The sequence below is a fragment of the Staurois parvus genome, unplaced genomic scaffold (assembly GCF_062004578.1).
Source record: "Staurois parvus isolate SC_StPar_1 unplaced genomic scaffold, SC_StPar_1.0 ptg000174l, whole genome shotgun sequence".
Classification (NCBI taxonomy): domain Eukaryota; kingdom Metazoa; phylum Chordata; class Amphibia; order Anura; family Ranidae; genus Staurois; species Staurois parvus.
The window spans coordinates 172,012-190,135 of record NW_028317970.1 but is presented as its reverse complement, the minus strand read 5'-3'; positions in this window follow the sequence as shown (position 1 = coordinate 190,135).

The window sequence follows — 18,124 nt, the reverse complement described above, 5'->3', positions numbered from 1 at the left end:
CCTACTCATCTTTACTGACTGTTCTTCACTAGTTTTTCTTTTGGCTAGGGTCAGTGTCACTACTGGTAGCATGAGGTCATACCTGGACCCTACAGAGGTTGCACAGGTAGTCCAACTCCTCCACGATGGCACTTCAACACTTGCCATTGCAAGAAGGTTTGCTGTGTCTCCCAGCAAGAGCATGGAGGAGATTCCAGGAGACAAGAGCATGGAGGAGATTCCAGGAGACAAGAGCATGGAGGAGATTCCAGGAGACAAGAGCATGGAGGAGATTCTAGGAGACAAGAACATGGAGGAGATTCCAGGAGACAAGAGCATGGAGGTGATTCCAGGAGACAGGCAGTTACTCTAGGAGAGCTGGAAAGGGCCGTAGAAGTTCCTTAACCCACCAGCAGAACCGTATATGCTCCTTTGTGCAAGGAGGAACTTCATGAGGGTGGCCTGAGGGCCCAACATCCTCTAGTGGGCCCTGTGCTCACTACCCAGCACCATAGAGCTGGATTGACATTTGCAATTGAACACCAGAATTGTCAGGTCCACCACTTGTGCCCTGTGTTTTTCACAGATGAGAGCAAGTTCCCCCTGAGCACATGTGACAGACATGAAAGGGTCTGGAGAAGCCGTGGAGAACATTCTGCTGCCTTTAACATCATTCAGAATGACAGTTTTGGTGGTGGGTCACTGATGGTCTGGGGAGGCATATTCATGGAGGGACGCACAGACCTCTACAGGCTAGACAATGGCCCCCTGACTGCCATTAGGTATTGGGATGAAATCTTTGGACCCATTTTCAGACCCTACACTGGTGCAGTGGGTCCTGGGTTCCTCCTGGTGCATTGGGTCCTTGGTTCCTCCTGGTGCACGACAATACCCGGCCTCATGTGGCAAAAGTGTGCAGGCAGTTTCTGAAGGATGAAGGAATTAATACCACTGAATGGCCCCCATGCTGGCCTGACCTAAATCCAATAGAACACCTCTGGGATGTCATGTTTAGATTCATCCAAGCTGCCCAGTTGCACTTTAGACTGTCCAGGAGCACAATGATGAAATCCCCCAGGACACCATCCATGGTCTCATTAGGAGCATGCCTCAACATTGTCAGGCATGCATGCAAGCATATGGGGGCCATACAATCTACCGAGGACCATTCTGAGTTGCTGCAATTGAATTTCGGTAAAATGGACTCGCCTGCTGCATCATTTTTCTTGATTTTTGGGGTGCCTTTGAATTCAGTTTTCTGTAGGTCGATCATTTTCATTTCCATTAAACAATGGGGCATCCTTACATTCCTAACACATTACCCAGCCCATGTCAGTATAAAGATCCAGCAGGAGATTGTTCCTCATTGAGATCTGATGGGTTTTCAAAGTGTTCCTTTCATTTTTTGGAGCAGTGCGTAACATAAATGTAAGGGTTGGGTAGCTGAGATGTGAGGTGATCAGTAGAAATATGTAATTGTGAATCTAGTTTCATTCCATGTTATTACAGATAAGTGTTCAGTATTCGGTCAGAGACATATGTTCACCAATTAGCATCTGAAAGGACAGAGCAGCTTCTAGGGTAGAGGTGTCACCTGGATGCCAATACAATGTTGTCACCTATGTAGCCAGAGTTTGCCACCTTCTTGAACCTAGAAAAAGAATCCTAGTCATTTCGGCTACAAGAGTCAGCAGGAGACCTTGAGAAGGCTCTGAAGTGTCTGTCAGCTTTGATTTATATCCACAAATCAAAGGAATGTATTTCATCTCTCATAAAAGCTAAAATATTTGTTGCAGAGAGATGAAAATACTTCCTTCTGATTGGACACACTGTAGGCTACATCTGCATGTAAAACTATTTGTAGCCCCTGTGGAATTCCAGAGAAACACAGGAAACAGTTATATGGTGCCTGATTGCAACAGCTGAACAGCGATTGGTTCTGTTGTGTTCGGACTAACACACTGGTGTCGGAAATTCTATCGCTGACCAAGTGATCCAAACTATTCCTGGCCCATTCAGCTCTGGGCACTTCAGAACCCAGAACATCCAATGGGCTGCTACAGGAACACCCCCCAGGGTTGATTGGCCAAGGGCTAATGTGCAGCCCACATCCATATTTCAATAAATTGAGGACCCTGAGATATGGACGGGGTGATTCGTACGGAGCCGGTTCCATGTGACTGGTGAATCACGGACTTTCTCTGACTTGCTCCAGTCACAGGATAAATCTTGGTAAAAGTTTTATTTCTGTTTTTATTCCCTTTTATTTTATTGTGAATAGCCAATTGTGTGTCTTTTTGTATTTAAGGCAACTTTTTTTCTTTGTACATATTTAATGCATTGCCCACTTTTGGGATATTAAATCATAAAATGAATAAGTGACTTCTGTGCACTAAGCTCGGGCTCATATCTCCGGAGAGATTGTTGTATTCTAGAGTCTATGTGCTCGGTCTAAGTTCATTGCCAATCTGTATGCAATTGTACTGCGTGTTGGCAGATTGCCTGCAGATTGTAACATAGATCTGCCAGACGGAGATCTGTGTGTGTGTGGTGGCCCAGTAGAACAGTCTGTGGACAAACTGTTGGGTGGTGGCAAGCTACCATGTGTTGTGTGTCTAATGTGGGGGTCTGTGGACAGTAGAAGAGTGATTAACACCGGGGTTCTAGCTTGTAGGATAGCTGGAGGAATCCTAGAAGGGTGTGCCAATTGCTAGACTGCTCCTCAATCCTTAGTGTGCACCAGATTGTATATAAGATTCATATCTGCCTGTGTGTGGTCAGCCAGCTGGAGTGGAGTCTCCCTCTAGTGGTGGCCAGAGGTAGTGCGGGCTGTGAAAGGGTATCCTGGCCAGTCTTATATGCTCAAAGTCCCCCTCATTCCCTCTTTACCCCAAGTCATGGGCGGACCACGCCTTGGTTAGCTAGTCGTCGGGCGTGCATTTTATCCGTGACACAGTGTATAGTCCATGATGTGGGACTTCTCTTGTCCTCATTACATTGGAGGACAGAAACTCTTCCATTGTGACGTTTATTCCCGAGCTCTCCCAGAATCCCTCAGCTTGGAATAATGGCCCCTGTGTCTGCAGAAACGTAGAGAATACTTCCATATACCGCGTCTCTTCATCTTGTTCATCCTTCTCGTGGGCAGAACAATGACATCTCAGCTAGACTAGAGGATGTGGGGACCACCACGGGATTATTTGGTGTTTGTAATCACCCTCCCCCCTTGTTCCTGCACTGAGGGGTCCCGGCTTCCATTCCTTCTCTATACACAGAACTAAATACTTCAGTTGGGGAAAAGTTTGTCCCTTGCGGGACTGGAGACCTGTAAATGACCCTTGTCTATTATTTGGTATAATAACTCCCATGGTTCAACCCGGGGAAACGATGAAAATATGATCTTCCTCATAGAAATTCTAACAAAAGGCAACATTTTCCATTTTAAGTCAAAATTCATTTTAAATTGTTCCCCACTCACACAGAAGGAATGTACATGCTTTGTCACTGAGCGGATTGCTAGAAAAATGTTTTTTATGAATAGACCCCTAAATGTCAGGAGATATAATATATTCTATTCTATTGTATTATGTTATGTTAAATTATATAAAGACGGGAAGTATGGAGCAGATAAATGAACAGACCTCCTAGTAATGTCATTACCAGGCTGCAGCTAGGGGGAGCTCTAATGTTTGAAGTGTTCCCACAGGAGAGTGATTCCTTCTAGCTCACATATACTTTTTGTATTTCTAGTAAAATTGGACTTTTGAGGTAGAAGATTATACATTGTAGCGCCCTCCTAGTTCAGCCAGGGGGATCTACACCCTAATGGTTGGTCAGAAGCTGCTTAGCAGCTGAGGTGTGATAGCCAGAGGGGTCACAATGTGGTCAGGGGGGCTGAGATGAATATATAGGTAGTGCAGCACTAGACAATAATATCACATAGACAAATATAATGGAATAATACAAATAAACTGATGTGAGCACATATAGAAAACTCTTACAAGGATGTGATATAAACACATAAGTGTATAGAAGTAAATAGAACCCCAATATTCCAGATGGCCTATAAAGTGCAATAGTCCTTGTGTCCCTCAATACATGCTACATGGGTGCATAAACCCCTTCATAGTGTGTGGCATGCACAACACAATAATAAAGTGTCCTTAATGGAAACAATCAATTCATGATAATAATTATGATCTTCATGCCGGTGTGCAACCAATCAGTGACAATCCTCAGTGGCTGGGGTGCCCCCTCACCTTCCTGCCCCGGCCCCACAGGGCCAATGAGCCTTGCAGTATTGCTGTTCCACAGGAAAGCTTCCTTGTTAGTAGTAATGTTGGGACTCTCTCCTCCTCTGTACCGGGGTCTCCCCTGAACTCTCCTGCTTCTCAGGGCCAATGACCTTCCAAACTCGTCCCCAATAAAGTAAGAAAATCCGATATAGTGTGAAACCTTTTATTGTTAAAATATAAAGACGGATCTACTCACATCTGTAGATGTTTTCACAGCATTAGATCCACTACAGCATGGGTGTACTGCATGTGTGGATATATCCGGGTGCACCAAGATGGCGTCGACGCTGGATATGACGTCATTGCGCTGCCGCTCGAGCTCCTCCTACTGGCGTATCGCTGACTGATAAATGTCCTCTGTCATCTCACACAGACCTGTCAGAGCAGCACTCATGCTTTCCATAGCTAATTCCTGCATCTCCAGCTGTTCTCTAATAGCTCTGGTCTCGGTATTTAGCAACCCCATGTCCTTAGAGTTCCTCTCCAGTATATCATCAATAATGTTTGTGTCATTATTTATCATGAGTGTTATTCCCCATCCCGTGTAGGTAGGGAACCATGACCACACCTTATTCCCCATCCCGTGTAGGTAGGGAACCATGACCACACCTTATTCCCCATCCCGTGTAGGTAGGGAACCATGACCACACCTTATCACCCATCCAGTGCAGGTAGGGAACCATGACCACACCTTATCACCCATCCCGTGTAGGTAGGGAACCATGACCACACCTTATTCCCCATCCCGTGTAGGTAGGGAACCATGACCACACCTTATTCCCCATCCCGTGTAGGTAGGGAACCATGACCACACCTTATCCCCCATCCCGTGTAGGAAGGGAACCATGACCACACCTTATTCCCCATCCCGTGTAGGTAGGGAACCATGACCACACCTTATCACCCATCCCGTGTAGGTAGGGAACCATGACCACACCTTATCACCCATCCCGTGTAGGTAGGGAACCATGACCACACCTTATTCCCCATCCCGTGTAGGTAGGGAACCATGACCACACCTTATTCCCCATCCCGTGTAGGTAGGGAACCATGACCACACCTTATCACCCATCCCGTGTAGGTAGGGAACCATGACCACACCTTATTCCCCATCCCGTGTAGGTAGGGAACCATGACCACACCTTATCACCCATCCCATGTAGGTAGGGAACCATGACCACACCTTATCACCCATCCCGTGTAGGTAGGGAACCATGACCACACCTTATCACCCATCCCATGTAGGTAGGGAACCATGACCACACCTTATTCCCCATCCCGTGTAGGTAGGGAACCATGACCACACCTTATCACCCATCCCGTGTAGGTAGGGAACCATGACCACACCTTATCACCCAGGCAGTGCCATTAGTACAGTGTCAGTATATAGAATGTTTCACTGATCTCTGTGTTCCTGCCACTAGTGACATCACATACTGTCAGGGTCAGTAAGCCCCTCCCAGCCAGGGTCAGCTGGCGTTAGATTGGCCGCACACTGTCGCACTCACGCTATAGGTCGCTGATCACCGCCATTACTAGTATAGTGTTTGTACGGATCAATATATTGATCATGAACAGAACTATACTAGTGCCGGCTTTGTATAGTGTCCCCAATACTCAGTGTTAGCCGGATCGGCCCGGTCACTGCCAGCACTAGTGTTCAGCCCCTCCACTGTTCTTCACAGAAGATTTGTACCAATTGTGGGCCAAGGCAATTTATACCCCACAATACATGGCGACACCCAAATTCAGCTCTTGTCACACAATTCACATGGAACTCTATCACCGTTTATGAAATTAAAACTTATTGGGCCGAACCCTCAACATGGACATTACAGAAAAGAATGAATTGCAGTCATATTGGTCCGCAGACCCGATTCATCGTATGTCCGTGTTCTCTGCTGGTACATATATGTCCAACATGGACCAGCAATGTACTGGAACGTCGCTGGACTTGGAGTGGTTATACCGGGAGGATGCTTGCAGCTACAGGCATCATTCTAGTGCTGGTTTATTAGCTGGAGGTTGGCTTTCATGTAAAAGTAATCCTAGTGGCCAATTAGCTGCAGAATTGTTTTTATGATCATTTTAAATGATTTCCTATAGCAGCAAATCTGATGAGATGAATGAAGTGGGTGTAAAGTGGAAGCAGTGGATGTGCAGGGAGCAGCATCTTGAGCACAAAGCACTTTATGTTGTGGATGGATTTGCACACGGTTCAGTTTCCTTCATTTATTGATAAACCCCATAAGACCAATGAAGTGGGTGTAAAGTGGAAGCAGTGGATGTGCAGAGAATAGGATTTGGAGCCCCGAGCTCTTTATCTCTGAATGTCTCCACATATTTGTAGTGTATTTGTGATGATTTCTGTGCACACACAATAGGACAGCGCTGTGACACATAATGCTCTTCTAGATGACAGGGAATCCTTCCCTTTGTTACAGCAGCAGTCCGCTAGAAGGTTTTTGTAGGTTTGGAGTTGTTACACATAGCGCGGGTTTTATCCATTTATAGTGATGACATCATTGCCCAAATCTGGGGGTCACCAGCCATTTCCACCCTTTACTCCCAGCTGGGGGGCTTTGTATCCATATACCAGATGTTCTACAGGACTAAATCTGCCATCAATGTTACTGCAAAATCAAAGGGGCCAAAACCCCTCCCCCGAGCAGTCATATATTTCTGTCCCCCTTGGTGGGAGTGGAGGTGACCCCTCTATAAGGATCTACAGTCCATACACACCCAGCACAAGGCCGGGGTCACACTACCAGACGCTTCTCGGGGCTGCAGTTCCTCTGAGCTCCACAAGGTGGGGATCTCACTTCTACCCAGACAGGAAGTCTCTATGGAAGACAGACAGGAAGTGATGTCAGGTACAGACAGGAAGTGATGTCAGGTACAGACGGGAAGTTCCATGAATGAGGAAGTATAGAGGAGACATTCCTGGATCTGGCAGCAGAGGAGGTAATACGTAGATGAACCCCTTCAGGGGGAGGAGTTGATGATAATATATTTGCCCCCAAAGCTGGCCTACATGGTTCAGTTTTATCGTTCAGCCAGCGGGATGACCATAAAAACTGAAGTGATTCCCCCATCCACACATTGGAGGTGGATGGGGGAATCCTCCCCGCTGCACTCTTGTATTCTGACAATGGGGGGACTCCTCCGCTCTCAGAATACACAGATCAGCACTGAAGCTATTGGCTGCAGCCGCTGGGGGAGTGGCTTTTATCCGGCAGTGGCCACACATGGATGGAAATGTGAGCGATCCCTGCTGAACCAGCTGAATTTCCATGGATCTATGGTCACCTTCAGTGACTTCCTCCCCTCCCCCTCATCTCCTTCATGATGGAAGTCATGCTGAGATCATCTCCCATTGGCTGAGCAATATTCTCATTTGTCTCTCAGCTCCTTCTTGCTATTCCTCGTCCTGCCTGTTGTTTCCTTGGATTGATTTTCTGTGTAGTGACCCCGGCTTGGTCTCTTGGATGCGCTCGTCTGTTGCTTGCCCTGACCTTTCTCCTGATTCCTGGATCTCCTCCTCATCTGTCCTCCATATCCTCTTACACAGCTTTTCTCCACACCTGCAGTGACCCTGGGGGGAGGAAACTTGGCACCAGCACGCCGCCAAATCCATCCCCACCATTAGGGGCTCTGGAGACAATTGTCTGCTATTTACACTCCGTTCCTCCGCACGTCACCTGATCACATGACAGCTTACTTCCACAGATTCCGGACAGATTTCTGGATGGTAAAGGTCAAAGGTCACTCTTCAGTTTAGGAGAGGTAGGACGCACCCAGGAACAAGGATTTGGTTTATACAGGAGCATCATATAGAGGACCCCTCAAATCTCCCCATCCAAATGTCCCTCCATCCAGAGTCTATATGTCCTATGACATCACACTGACCTCACAGCTCCTCCTCCCAATGTCCCTCCATCCAGAGTCAGAGGATCCTATGACATCACACTGACCTCACAGCTCCTCCTCCCAATGTCCCTCCAACCAGAGTCAGAGAATCCTATGACATCATACCAGGGGTGAACTGACCATTCGGAAACTCGTGCACTGCCCGAGGGCCCAGGGTCAGTTGGGGGCCCCATGAGATGCCCATTGTACCTTTTTCATAGGCTTTTTTGAGTTTGGGCAAGGACACAGGGGCCCCATGATCCCCTATTGCCCGGGGGCCCCATGAGTTGTCAGTCCACCCCTGCATCATACTGACCACACAGTTCTCCTCCCAATGTCCTTCCAACCAGAGTCAGAGAATCCTATGACATCACACCGATCTCACAGCTTCTCCTCAAAATGTCCCTCCGGCTGGCTTCTTTTTCTGATGCTCTTAGAATGTGGGTGTCCCTTGGTATTCTCAATAGTTAGAACAAGCCTATACCCTGCGTAGTGTGGGGGTCCTGTGGGGGGGAATTATACCTCAGCCTGAAGTGGGGCTTTAATAAAATGGAGACGTGAATGGAGAGGTGAGGAGGATTCTGGGAATATCATTTGATGTGACTATTTGTGTTCAGATGTAGAGTTTTCCTCCTGTGAAGTCTGGAGATCATATGACATCACATTGCCTCCACCTCCCTCCCTGATAGAAGAGAGAAAGAAGAAGAAGATTCTAGAAGTCACCAGAGAGATCACTGAGCTGCTGACAGGAGAGGTGAGCGGTGCCGGGAATTCTGGGACATTCTCCAGTAACAGACAAGGGATGTGTCTGGATGGTGACTGTATCATTGTGTGTGTCAGGTTCCTATAAGGTGTCAGGGTGTCACTGTCTATTTCTCCATGGAGGAGTGGGAGTATTTAGAAGGACACAAGGATCTCTACAAGGACGTCATGATGGACAATCAGCCGCCCCTCACATCACCGGGTAAGAGGAGACTTTATTGTAAAGGAGAGAGCAGTACGGAGGATCCACCTAGATCCCCCATCATCTGATAAACACATAGAAACAATGGATTCAGTCAGTGTGTGTGTTTCCTACAGATGGATCCAGTCATGGGAACCCACCAGAGAGATGTCCCCGTCCTCTGTATTCCCGGGATTCCACACAGGAAGGTCACACCATCCCTCACCATCATCAGGTAGATGAGGAACAATCACTGATAGTATCATTAGGATCTGTACATTATCTGCATTGTTACCATTGATGGCATTTTATTATATATTCAGAGTGGAAACCTGAGAGATCCTAAAGTTGAGGTTAAAGAAGAGATAAAAGAGGAGGAGGATGAGGATGGGGGGATGGAGGAGTCAGAGCTTCTAAAAGGACACAAAGATCTGTACCAGGACACCATGGTGGAGTCATCCAGCTACAGGATCCAACCAGAGAGATGTCCCCGTCCTCTGTATTCCCAGGATTCCACACAGGAAGGTCACACCATCCCTCACTATTACAAGGTGGGTGGGATGGAGCATCTAGAACATGGACTTGTAAAGATGATGTGTGTTTTTTTTTTTTTTTATGTGACCTTACATTTTACAGATGATATTTTCTCTCATTTCCTTGATTTAGAGTGGAGATCCAATCGATACAGAATTTGAGGTGAAAGCAGAAGAAGAAGAGGCGTATGTGAGGGATGATCAGCAGTCTATGGAGGAGGATGGAATAACGGGGACATTTATAGAGGAGGACACTCCTACAGAGATCAGCACAGGTGGGTCATGAACACTAAATCCATTCCTCCACCCATACTGCTCACTGATTGGTCCAGAGTAGGGCGGGGACTGGGTGATATCAGCCTGTAATCCCCTGGTCACTTTCCTGAGCTGTGTTCCCCGTCCTGTATTCCTGGATTTCTCTCGGATAATCTTCCTTCTCTGTGCTGCAGACACAATTTATGTATCTAGACTGGATTTATGGAGGTTCTGGGGTTCAGCTGGCAGCAAAATGTTTTTCAGCACAAGCAATACTAGACCTAGACACCTGGGGTGTGTCTTGGGTGTCCTTCCTCATCTCCAGATCTAGTAAGATCTCTGACAGAACATTTCTCCCAGGGTTCCTTGCTCTGTGTTCTGCTGGCTGTGCCGGGTGGAGGGATATGTCTGTAGTGTCTCAGACCCAAGTCACTGAGTGCAGTCTCAGGAGATGGGAGGCAGCGGTGTGGGATCTCTGCAACTTGTCTACAGTAAACATTTAATGTTCCACTGATTACTGAATACCAATATTATGAGCCCTGACCCTTACACTGTATAATTTATATTGTACATTACATACTCCTGACCCCTGCACTATATACTCTATGTTGTACATTACATACTCCTGACCCCTGCACTATATACTCCATGTTGTACATTACATACTCCTGACCCCTGCACTATATACTCTGTTGTACATTACATACTCCTGACCTCTGCACTATATACTCTATGTTGTACATTACATACTCCTGACCCCTGCACTATATACTCTATGTTGTACATTACATACTCCTGACCCCTGCACTATATACTCTATGTTGTACATTACATACTCCTGACCCCTGCACTATATACTCTATGCTGTACATTATATACTCCTGACCCCTGCACTATATACTCTATGCTGTACATTATATACTCCTGACCCCTGCACTATATACTCTGTTGTACATTACATACTCCTGACCCCTGCACTATATACTCTATGTTGTACATTACATACTCATGACCCCTGCACTATATACTCTATGTTGTACATTACATACTCCTGACCCCTGCACTATATACTCTGTATTGTACATTACATACTCCTGACGTCTGCTCTCCCCCCTCCCCCCACTGCTATATATACACATAATATGTATTCTCTTTTGTTACACCCATTTCCTCCCAGCTGGACATTTTATATCGGATGATGTGATTGGAGCACAGAGTTTTACATGGTGATAATAATGTGATAACATCCTCCAACTTTGAACCCTTAAACAGAAATTGATAATGAGGGAGGAGTCAATACCCCAATGATGGTGGTCTTCAGGATCAGTCCAGTCTTCATCTTGGTTGTTCTCCCCCCATCCTCACTCTCTGACCTCTGGTGGGGCTCAGCCCCGCTGTTCTTCATGACTAAATCATGGACTAAATAAGGAAGTGCAGTACTTGTGTTGGGAAGATGGCGATGAGTGATAGAGGGGGTGGGGACCCTCGTCCTATAATCCCCTCATCACTGTCCCTCCTATAAAAGACCGTTCTGGTTGTTTCCTCACTCTCTGACTAAGGTCCATGAATAAAGAAACGACCTGGTAGGAGGTCAGAGGAGCCATTTCCTAGTTCCCTTGAGGGTGGAATTGTAAGCTCCTCAGAGACCGAGTTGCCTGATGTGAGCGGAGTCCTGGTTTGGGGGAACCAATCAGCTCCTGTCTAGTAATCCTCTTTGTCTTTGTATTTTAGTCCAGGGCTGGGAGATGAGGAAAACCTCCGAGGATTGTCTCACTTTGTCTCCAGACTGGAAAGTAGAAGATGAGGACATCACACAGTATAGTCCAGGAGAAAACCCGGCTCCCTCCAATGTCCATCCGGCACCACCCAGTGTAGATGGACCATCGGATTCCTCGTATCCTGAGGAACCTCAGACTGTGCGGGACCGGGCCGGCCTTCCAACAGGGAAGAGCTTCTCCTGTACTGAGTGCGGGAAGGGTTTCCGTTATAAATCAAAACTTAATGTGCATAAAAGATCTCACACAGGAGAGAAGTCACATTCTTGTTCTGAGTGTGGGAAATGTTTTTCACGTAAGTCAAATCTTAACACACATCAGAGATCTCACACGGGAGAGAAGCCATATTCATGTCCTGAGTGCGGAAAATGTTTTTCGCAGAAGAGCAATCTTTACAAACATCAGAGATCTCACACAGGGGAGAAGCCTTATTCCTGTCCTGAGTGCGGGAAATGTTTTTCAGACAAGACCAGTCTTTACGCACATCAGAGATTGCACACGGGGGAAAAGCCATATTCCTGTCCTGAGTGCGGGAAATGTTTCTCAGTGAAATCCAATCTTTACGCACATCAGAGATTGCACACGGGGGAGAAGCCGTATTCCTGTCCTGAGTGTGGGAAATGTTTTTCAGCAAAATCCAATCTTTACACACATCACAGATTGCACACGGGGGAGAAGCAGTATTCCTGTCCTGAGTGCGGAGAATGTTTTTCAGAGAGGTTCAATCTTTACAAACATCAGAAGTCTCACATGGGGGAGAAAAAGTATTCCTGTCCTGAGTGTGGGAAATGTTTTTCAAAGACATCCAATCTTTACACACATCAGAGATCTCACACCGGGGAGAAACCATTTTCCTGTCCTGAGTGCGGGAAATGTTTTTCAAGGAAGTCAATTCTTTACAGACATCAGAGATCTCACACGGGGGAGAAGCTGTTTTCTTGTTCTGAGTGCGGGAAATGTTTTTCAGTGAAGTCTGATCTTTACACACATCAGAGATCTCACACGGGGGAGAAGCCACTTTCCTGTCTTGAGTGAGGGAAATGTTCCTCACTGAATACATGTGCCAGAAGACCCCCCAATGGGACTTTATTGCAGCAGTGATAAATTATACATACAGGTGTACCTCGGTTTATGAACGCCTCGGTTAACCTAATTTTCATGTTACAAATAAAAATCCATTGAAAATAATGCCTCGGGTTATGATTTTTTGTGCACTACAAAGCAAGTTTCCCCAGGATGCATTGCACCTGGGAGGTTTATAGCGCCGCCCTCATGCATGCTGGAGTCTGGGTAGCACGAGGCGTTGAGTGTGGAGGAGTTGGAGCGGTTTTTGCATCGAGTTTTGTAGCCATTCTGAAATTTGTTTGCAGAGGTTTTTGGACTTTTTGGAACTTTTTTGGTGCATTTCTCAAGTGGTGGAAAGGTGGGGAGCTGAGCTTCATCATTTGCATGCATTGTGGGGGGGTTTCCATGTCAGCTCATGTGCCGTACACGCCTGTTACTGTGTGTTTTACATTGTGGGGCGGTTTCTATGTCAGTTCATGTGCTGTACACACCTGTTACTGTGTGCTTTGCATTGTGGGGTGGTTTCCATGTCAGCTCGTGTGCTGTACACGCCTGTTACTGTGTGTTTTGCATTGTGGGGCGGGTTCCATGTCTGCTGCTCATGTGCTGTACACGCCTGTTACTGTGTGTTTTGCATTGTGGGGCGGTTTCCATGTCAGCTCATGTGCTGTACACGCCTGTTACTGTGTGTTTTTCATTGTGGGGCGGTTTCCATGTCAGCTCGTGTGCTGCACATGCCTGTTACTGTGTGCTTTGCATTGAGGGGTGGTTTCCATGTCAGCTCGTGTGCTGCACATGCCTGTTACTGTGTGCTTTGCATTGAGGGGTGGTTTCCATGTCAGCTCGTGTGCTGCACATGCCTGTTACTGTGTGCTTTGCATTGAGGGGTGGTTTCCATGTCAGCTCGTGTGCTGCACACGCCTGTTACTGTGTGTTTTACATTGTGGGGTGGTTTCCATGCCAGCTCGTGTGCTGTACACGCCTGTCACTGTGTGTTTTGCATTGTGGGGTGGTTTCCATGTCAGCTCGTGTGCTGCACATGCCTGTTACTGTGTGCTTTGCATTGTGGGGGGTTTCCATGCCAGCTCATGTGCTGTACACGCCTGTTATTGTGTGTTTTGCATTGTGGGGTGGTTTCCATGTCAGCTCATGTGCTGTACACGCCTGTTACTGTGTGTTTTGCATTGTGGGGCGGGTTCCATGTCTGCTGCTCATGTGCTGTACACGCCTGTTACTGTGTGTTTTTCATTGTGGGGCGGTTTCCATGTCAGCTCATGTGCTGTACACGCCTGTTACTGTGTGTTTTTCATTGTGGGGCGGTTTCCATGTCAGCTCATGTGCTGTACACGCCTGTTACTGTGTGTTTTGCATTGTGGGGCGGTTTCCATGTCAGCTCATGTGCTGCACACGCCTGTTACTGTGTGTTTTGCATTGTGGGGTGGTTTCCATGTCAGCTCATGTGCTGTACACGCCTTTTACTTTGTGTTTTGCATTGTGGGGCGGTTTCCATGTCAGCTCATGTGCTGTACACGCCTGTTACTGTGTGTTTTGCATTGTGGGGCGGGTTCCATGTCTGCTGCTCATGTGCTGTACACGCCTGTTACTGTGTGTTTTTCATTGTGGGGCGGTTTCCATGTCAGCTCATGTGCTGTACACGCCTGTTACTGTGTGTTTTTCATTGTGGGGCGGTTTCCATGTCAGCTCATGTGCTGTACACGCCTGTTACTGTGTGTTTTGCATTGTGGGGCGGTTTCCATGTCAGCTCATGTGCTGCACACGCCTGTTACTGTGTGTTTGGATTGTGGGGCGGTTTCCATGTCAGCTCATGTGCTGTACACGCCTGTTACTGTGTGTTTTTCATTGTGGGGCGGTTTCCATGTCAGCTCGTGTGCTGCACATGCCTGTTACTGTGTGCTTTGCATTGAGGGGTGGTTTCCATGTCAGCTCGTGTGCTGCACATGCCTGTTACTGTGTGCTTTGCATTGAGGGGTGGTTTCCATGTCAGCTCGTGTGCTGCACATGCCTGTTACTGTGTGCTTTGCATTGAGGGGTGGTTTCCATGTCAGCTCGTGTGCTGCACACGCCTGTTATTGTGTGTTTTGCATTGTGGGGTGGTTTCCATGTCAGCTCATGTGCTGTACACGCCTGTTACTGTGTGTTTTGCATTGTGGGGCGGGTTCCATGTCTGCTGCTCATGTGCTGTACACGCCTGTTACTGTGTGTTTTTCATTGTGGGGCGGTTTCCATGTCAGCTCATGTGCTGTACACGCCTGTTACTGTGTGTTTTGCATTGTGGGGCGGTTTCCATGTCAGCTCATGTGCTGCACACGCCTGTTACTGTGTGTTTTGCATTGTGGGGTGGTTTCCATGTCAGCTCATGTGCTGTACACGCCTTTTACTTTGTGTTTTGCATTGTGGGGCGGGTTCCATGTCTGCTGCTCATGTGCTGTACACGCCTGTTACTGTGTGTTTTTCATTGTGGGGCGGTTTCCATGTCAGCTCATGTGCTGTACACGCCTGTTACTGTGTGTTTTTCATTGTGGGGCGGTTTCCATGTCAGCTCATGTGCTGTACACGCCTGTTACTGTGTGTTTTGCATTGTGGGGCGGTTTCCATGTCAGCTCATGTGCTGCACACGCCTGTTACTGTGTGTTTTGCATTGTGGGGTGGTTTCCATGTCAGCTCATGTGCTGTACACGCCTTTTACTTTGTGTTTTGCATTGTGGGGCGGTTTCCATGTCAGCTCATGTGCTGCACACGCCTGTTACTGTGTGTTTTACATTGTGGGGCGGTTTCAATGCCAGCTCATGTGCTGCACACGCCTGTTACTGTGTGTTTTGCATTGTGGGGCGGGTTCCATGTCTGCTGCTCATGTGCTGTACACGCCTGTTACTGTGTGTTTTTCATTGTGGGGCGGTTTCCATGTCAGCTCATGTGCTGTACACGCCTGTTACTGTGTGTTTTTCATTGTGGGGCGGTTTCCATGTCAGCTCATGTGCTGTACACGCCTGTTACTGTGTGTTTTGCATTGTGGGGCGGTTTCCATGTCAGCTCATGTGCTGCACACGCCTGTTACTGTGTGTTTTGCATTGTGGGGTGGTTTCCATGTCAGCTCATGTGCTGTACACGCCTTTTACTTTGTGTTTTGCATTGTGGGGCGGTTTCCATGTCAGCTCATGTGCTGCACACGCCTGTTACTGTGTGTTTTACATTGTGGGGCGGTTTCAATGCCAGCTCATGTGCTGCACACGCCTGTTACTGTGTGTTTTGCATTGTGGGGTGGTTTCCATGTCAGCCCGTGTGCTGCACATGCCTGTTACTGTGTGCTTTGCATTGTGGGGGGTTTCCATGCCAGCTCATGTGCTGTACACGCCTGTTGCTTTGTGTTTTGCATTGTGGGGTGGTTTCCATGTCTGCTGCTCATGTGCTGTACATGCCTGTTACTGTGTGTTTTACATTGTGGGGCAGTTTCTATGTCAGTTCATGTGCTGTACACGCCTGTTACTGTGTGCTTTGCATTGTGGGGTGGTTTCCATGTCAGCTCATGTGCTGTACACGCCTGTTACTGTGTGTTTTGCATTGTGGGGCGGGTTCCATGTCTGCTGCTCATGTGCTGTACACGCCTGTTACTGTGTGTTTTGCATTGTGGGGCGGTTTCCATGTCAGCTCATGTGCTGTACACGCCTGTTACTGTGTGTTTTGCATTGTGGGGCGGTTTCCATGTCAGCTCATGTGCTGTACACGCCTGTTACTGTGTGCTTTGCATTGTGGGGTGGTTTCCATGTCAGCTCGTGTGCTGCACATGCCTGTTACTGTGTGCTTTGCATTGTGGGGGGTTTCCATGCCAGCTCATGTGCTGTACACGCCTGTTACTGTGTGTTTTGCATTGTGGGGCGGTTTCCATGTCAGCTCATGTGCTGTACACGCCTGTTACTGTGTGTTTTTCATTGTGGGGCGGTTTCCATGTCAGCTCATGTGCTGTACACGCCTGTTACTGTGTGTTTTGCATTGTGGGGCGGTTTCCATGTCAGCTCATGTGCTGCACACGCCTGTTACTGTGTGTTCTGCATTGTGGGGCAGTTTCCATGTCAGCTCATGTGCTGTACACGCCTTTTACTTTGTGTTTTGCATTGTGGGGCGGTTTCCATGTCAGCTCATGTGCTGCACACGCCTGTTACTGTGTGTTTTACATTGTGGGGCGGTTTCAATGCCAGCTCATGTGCTGTACACGCCTGTTACTGTGTGTTCTGCATTGTGGGGCGGTTTCCATGTCAGCTCATGTGCTGCACACGCCTGTTACTGTGTGTTTTACATTGTGGGGCGGTTTCAATGCCAGCTCATGTGCTGCACACGCCTGTTACTGTGTGTTTTGCATTGTGGGGTGGTTTCCATGTCAGCTCGTGTGCTGCACATGCCTGTTACTGTGTGCTTTGCATTGTGGGGGGTTTCCATGCCAGCTCATGTGCTGTACACGCCTGTTACTTTGTGTTTTGCATTGTGGGGGGTTTCCATGCCAGCTCATGTGCTGTACACGCCTGTTACTTTGTGTTTTGCATTGTGGGGTGGTTTCCATGTCTGCTGCTCATGTGCTGTACACGCCTGTTACTGTGTGCTTTGCATTGGGGGGGTTTCCATGCCAGCTCATGTGCTGTACATGCCTGTTACTGTGTGTTTTGCATTGTGGGGTGGTTTCCATGTCAGCTCATGTGCTGTACACGCCTGTTACTGTGTGTGTTTTACATTGTGGGGTGGTTTCCATGTCAGCTCATGTGCTGTACACGCCTGTTACTGTGTGTTTTGCATTGTGGGGTGGTTTCCATGCCAGCTCATGTGCTGTACATGCCTGTTACTGTGTGTTTTGCATTGTGGGGCGGTTTCCATGTCAGCTCATGTGCTGCACACGCCTGTTACTGTGTGTTCTGCATTGTGGGGTGGTTTCCATGCTAGCTCATGTGCTGTACACGCCTGTTACTGTGTGTTTTACATTGTGGGGGGGTTTCCATGTCAGCTCATGTGCTGTACACGCCTATTACTGTGTGTTTTGCAGTGTGGGGTGGTTTCCATGTCAGCTCATGTGCTGTACACGCCTGTTACTGTGTGTTTTGCATTGTGGGATGGTTTCCATGCCAGCTCATGTGCTGTACACGCCTGTTACTGTGTGTTTTGCATTGTGGGGTGGTTTCCATGTCAGCTCATGTGCTGTACACGCCTGTTACTGTGTGTGTTTTACATTGTGGGGTGGTTTCCATGTCAGCTCATGTGCTGTACACGCCTGTTACTGTGTGTTTTGCATTGTGGGGTGGTTTCCATGCCAGCTCATGTGCTGTACACGCCTGTTACTGTGTGTTTTGCATTGTGGGGCGGTTTCCA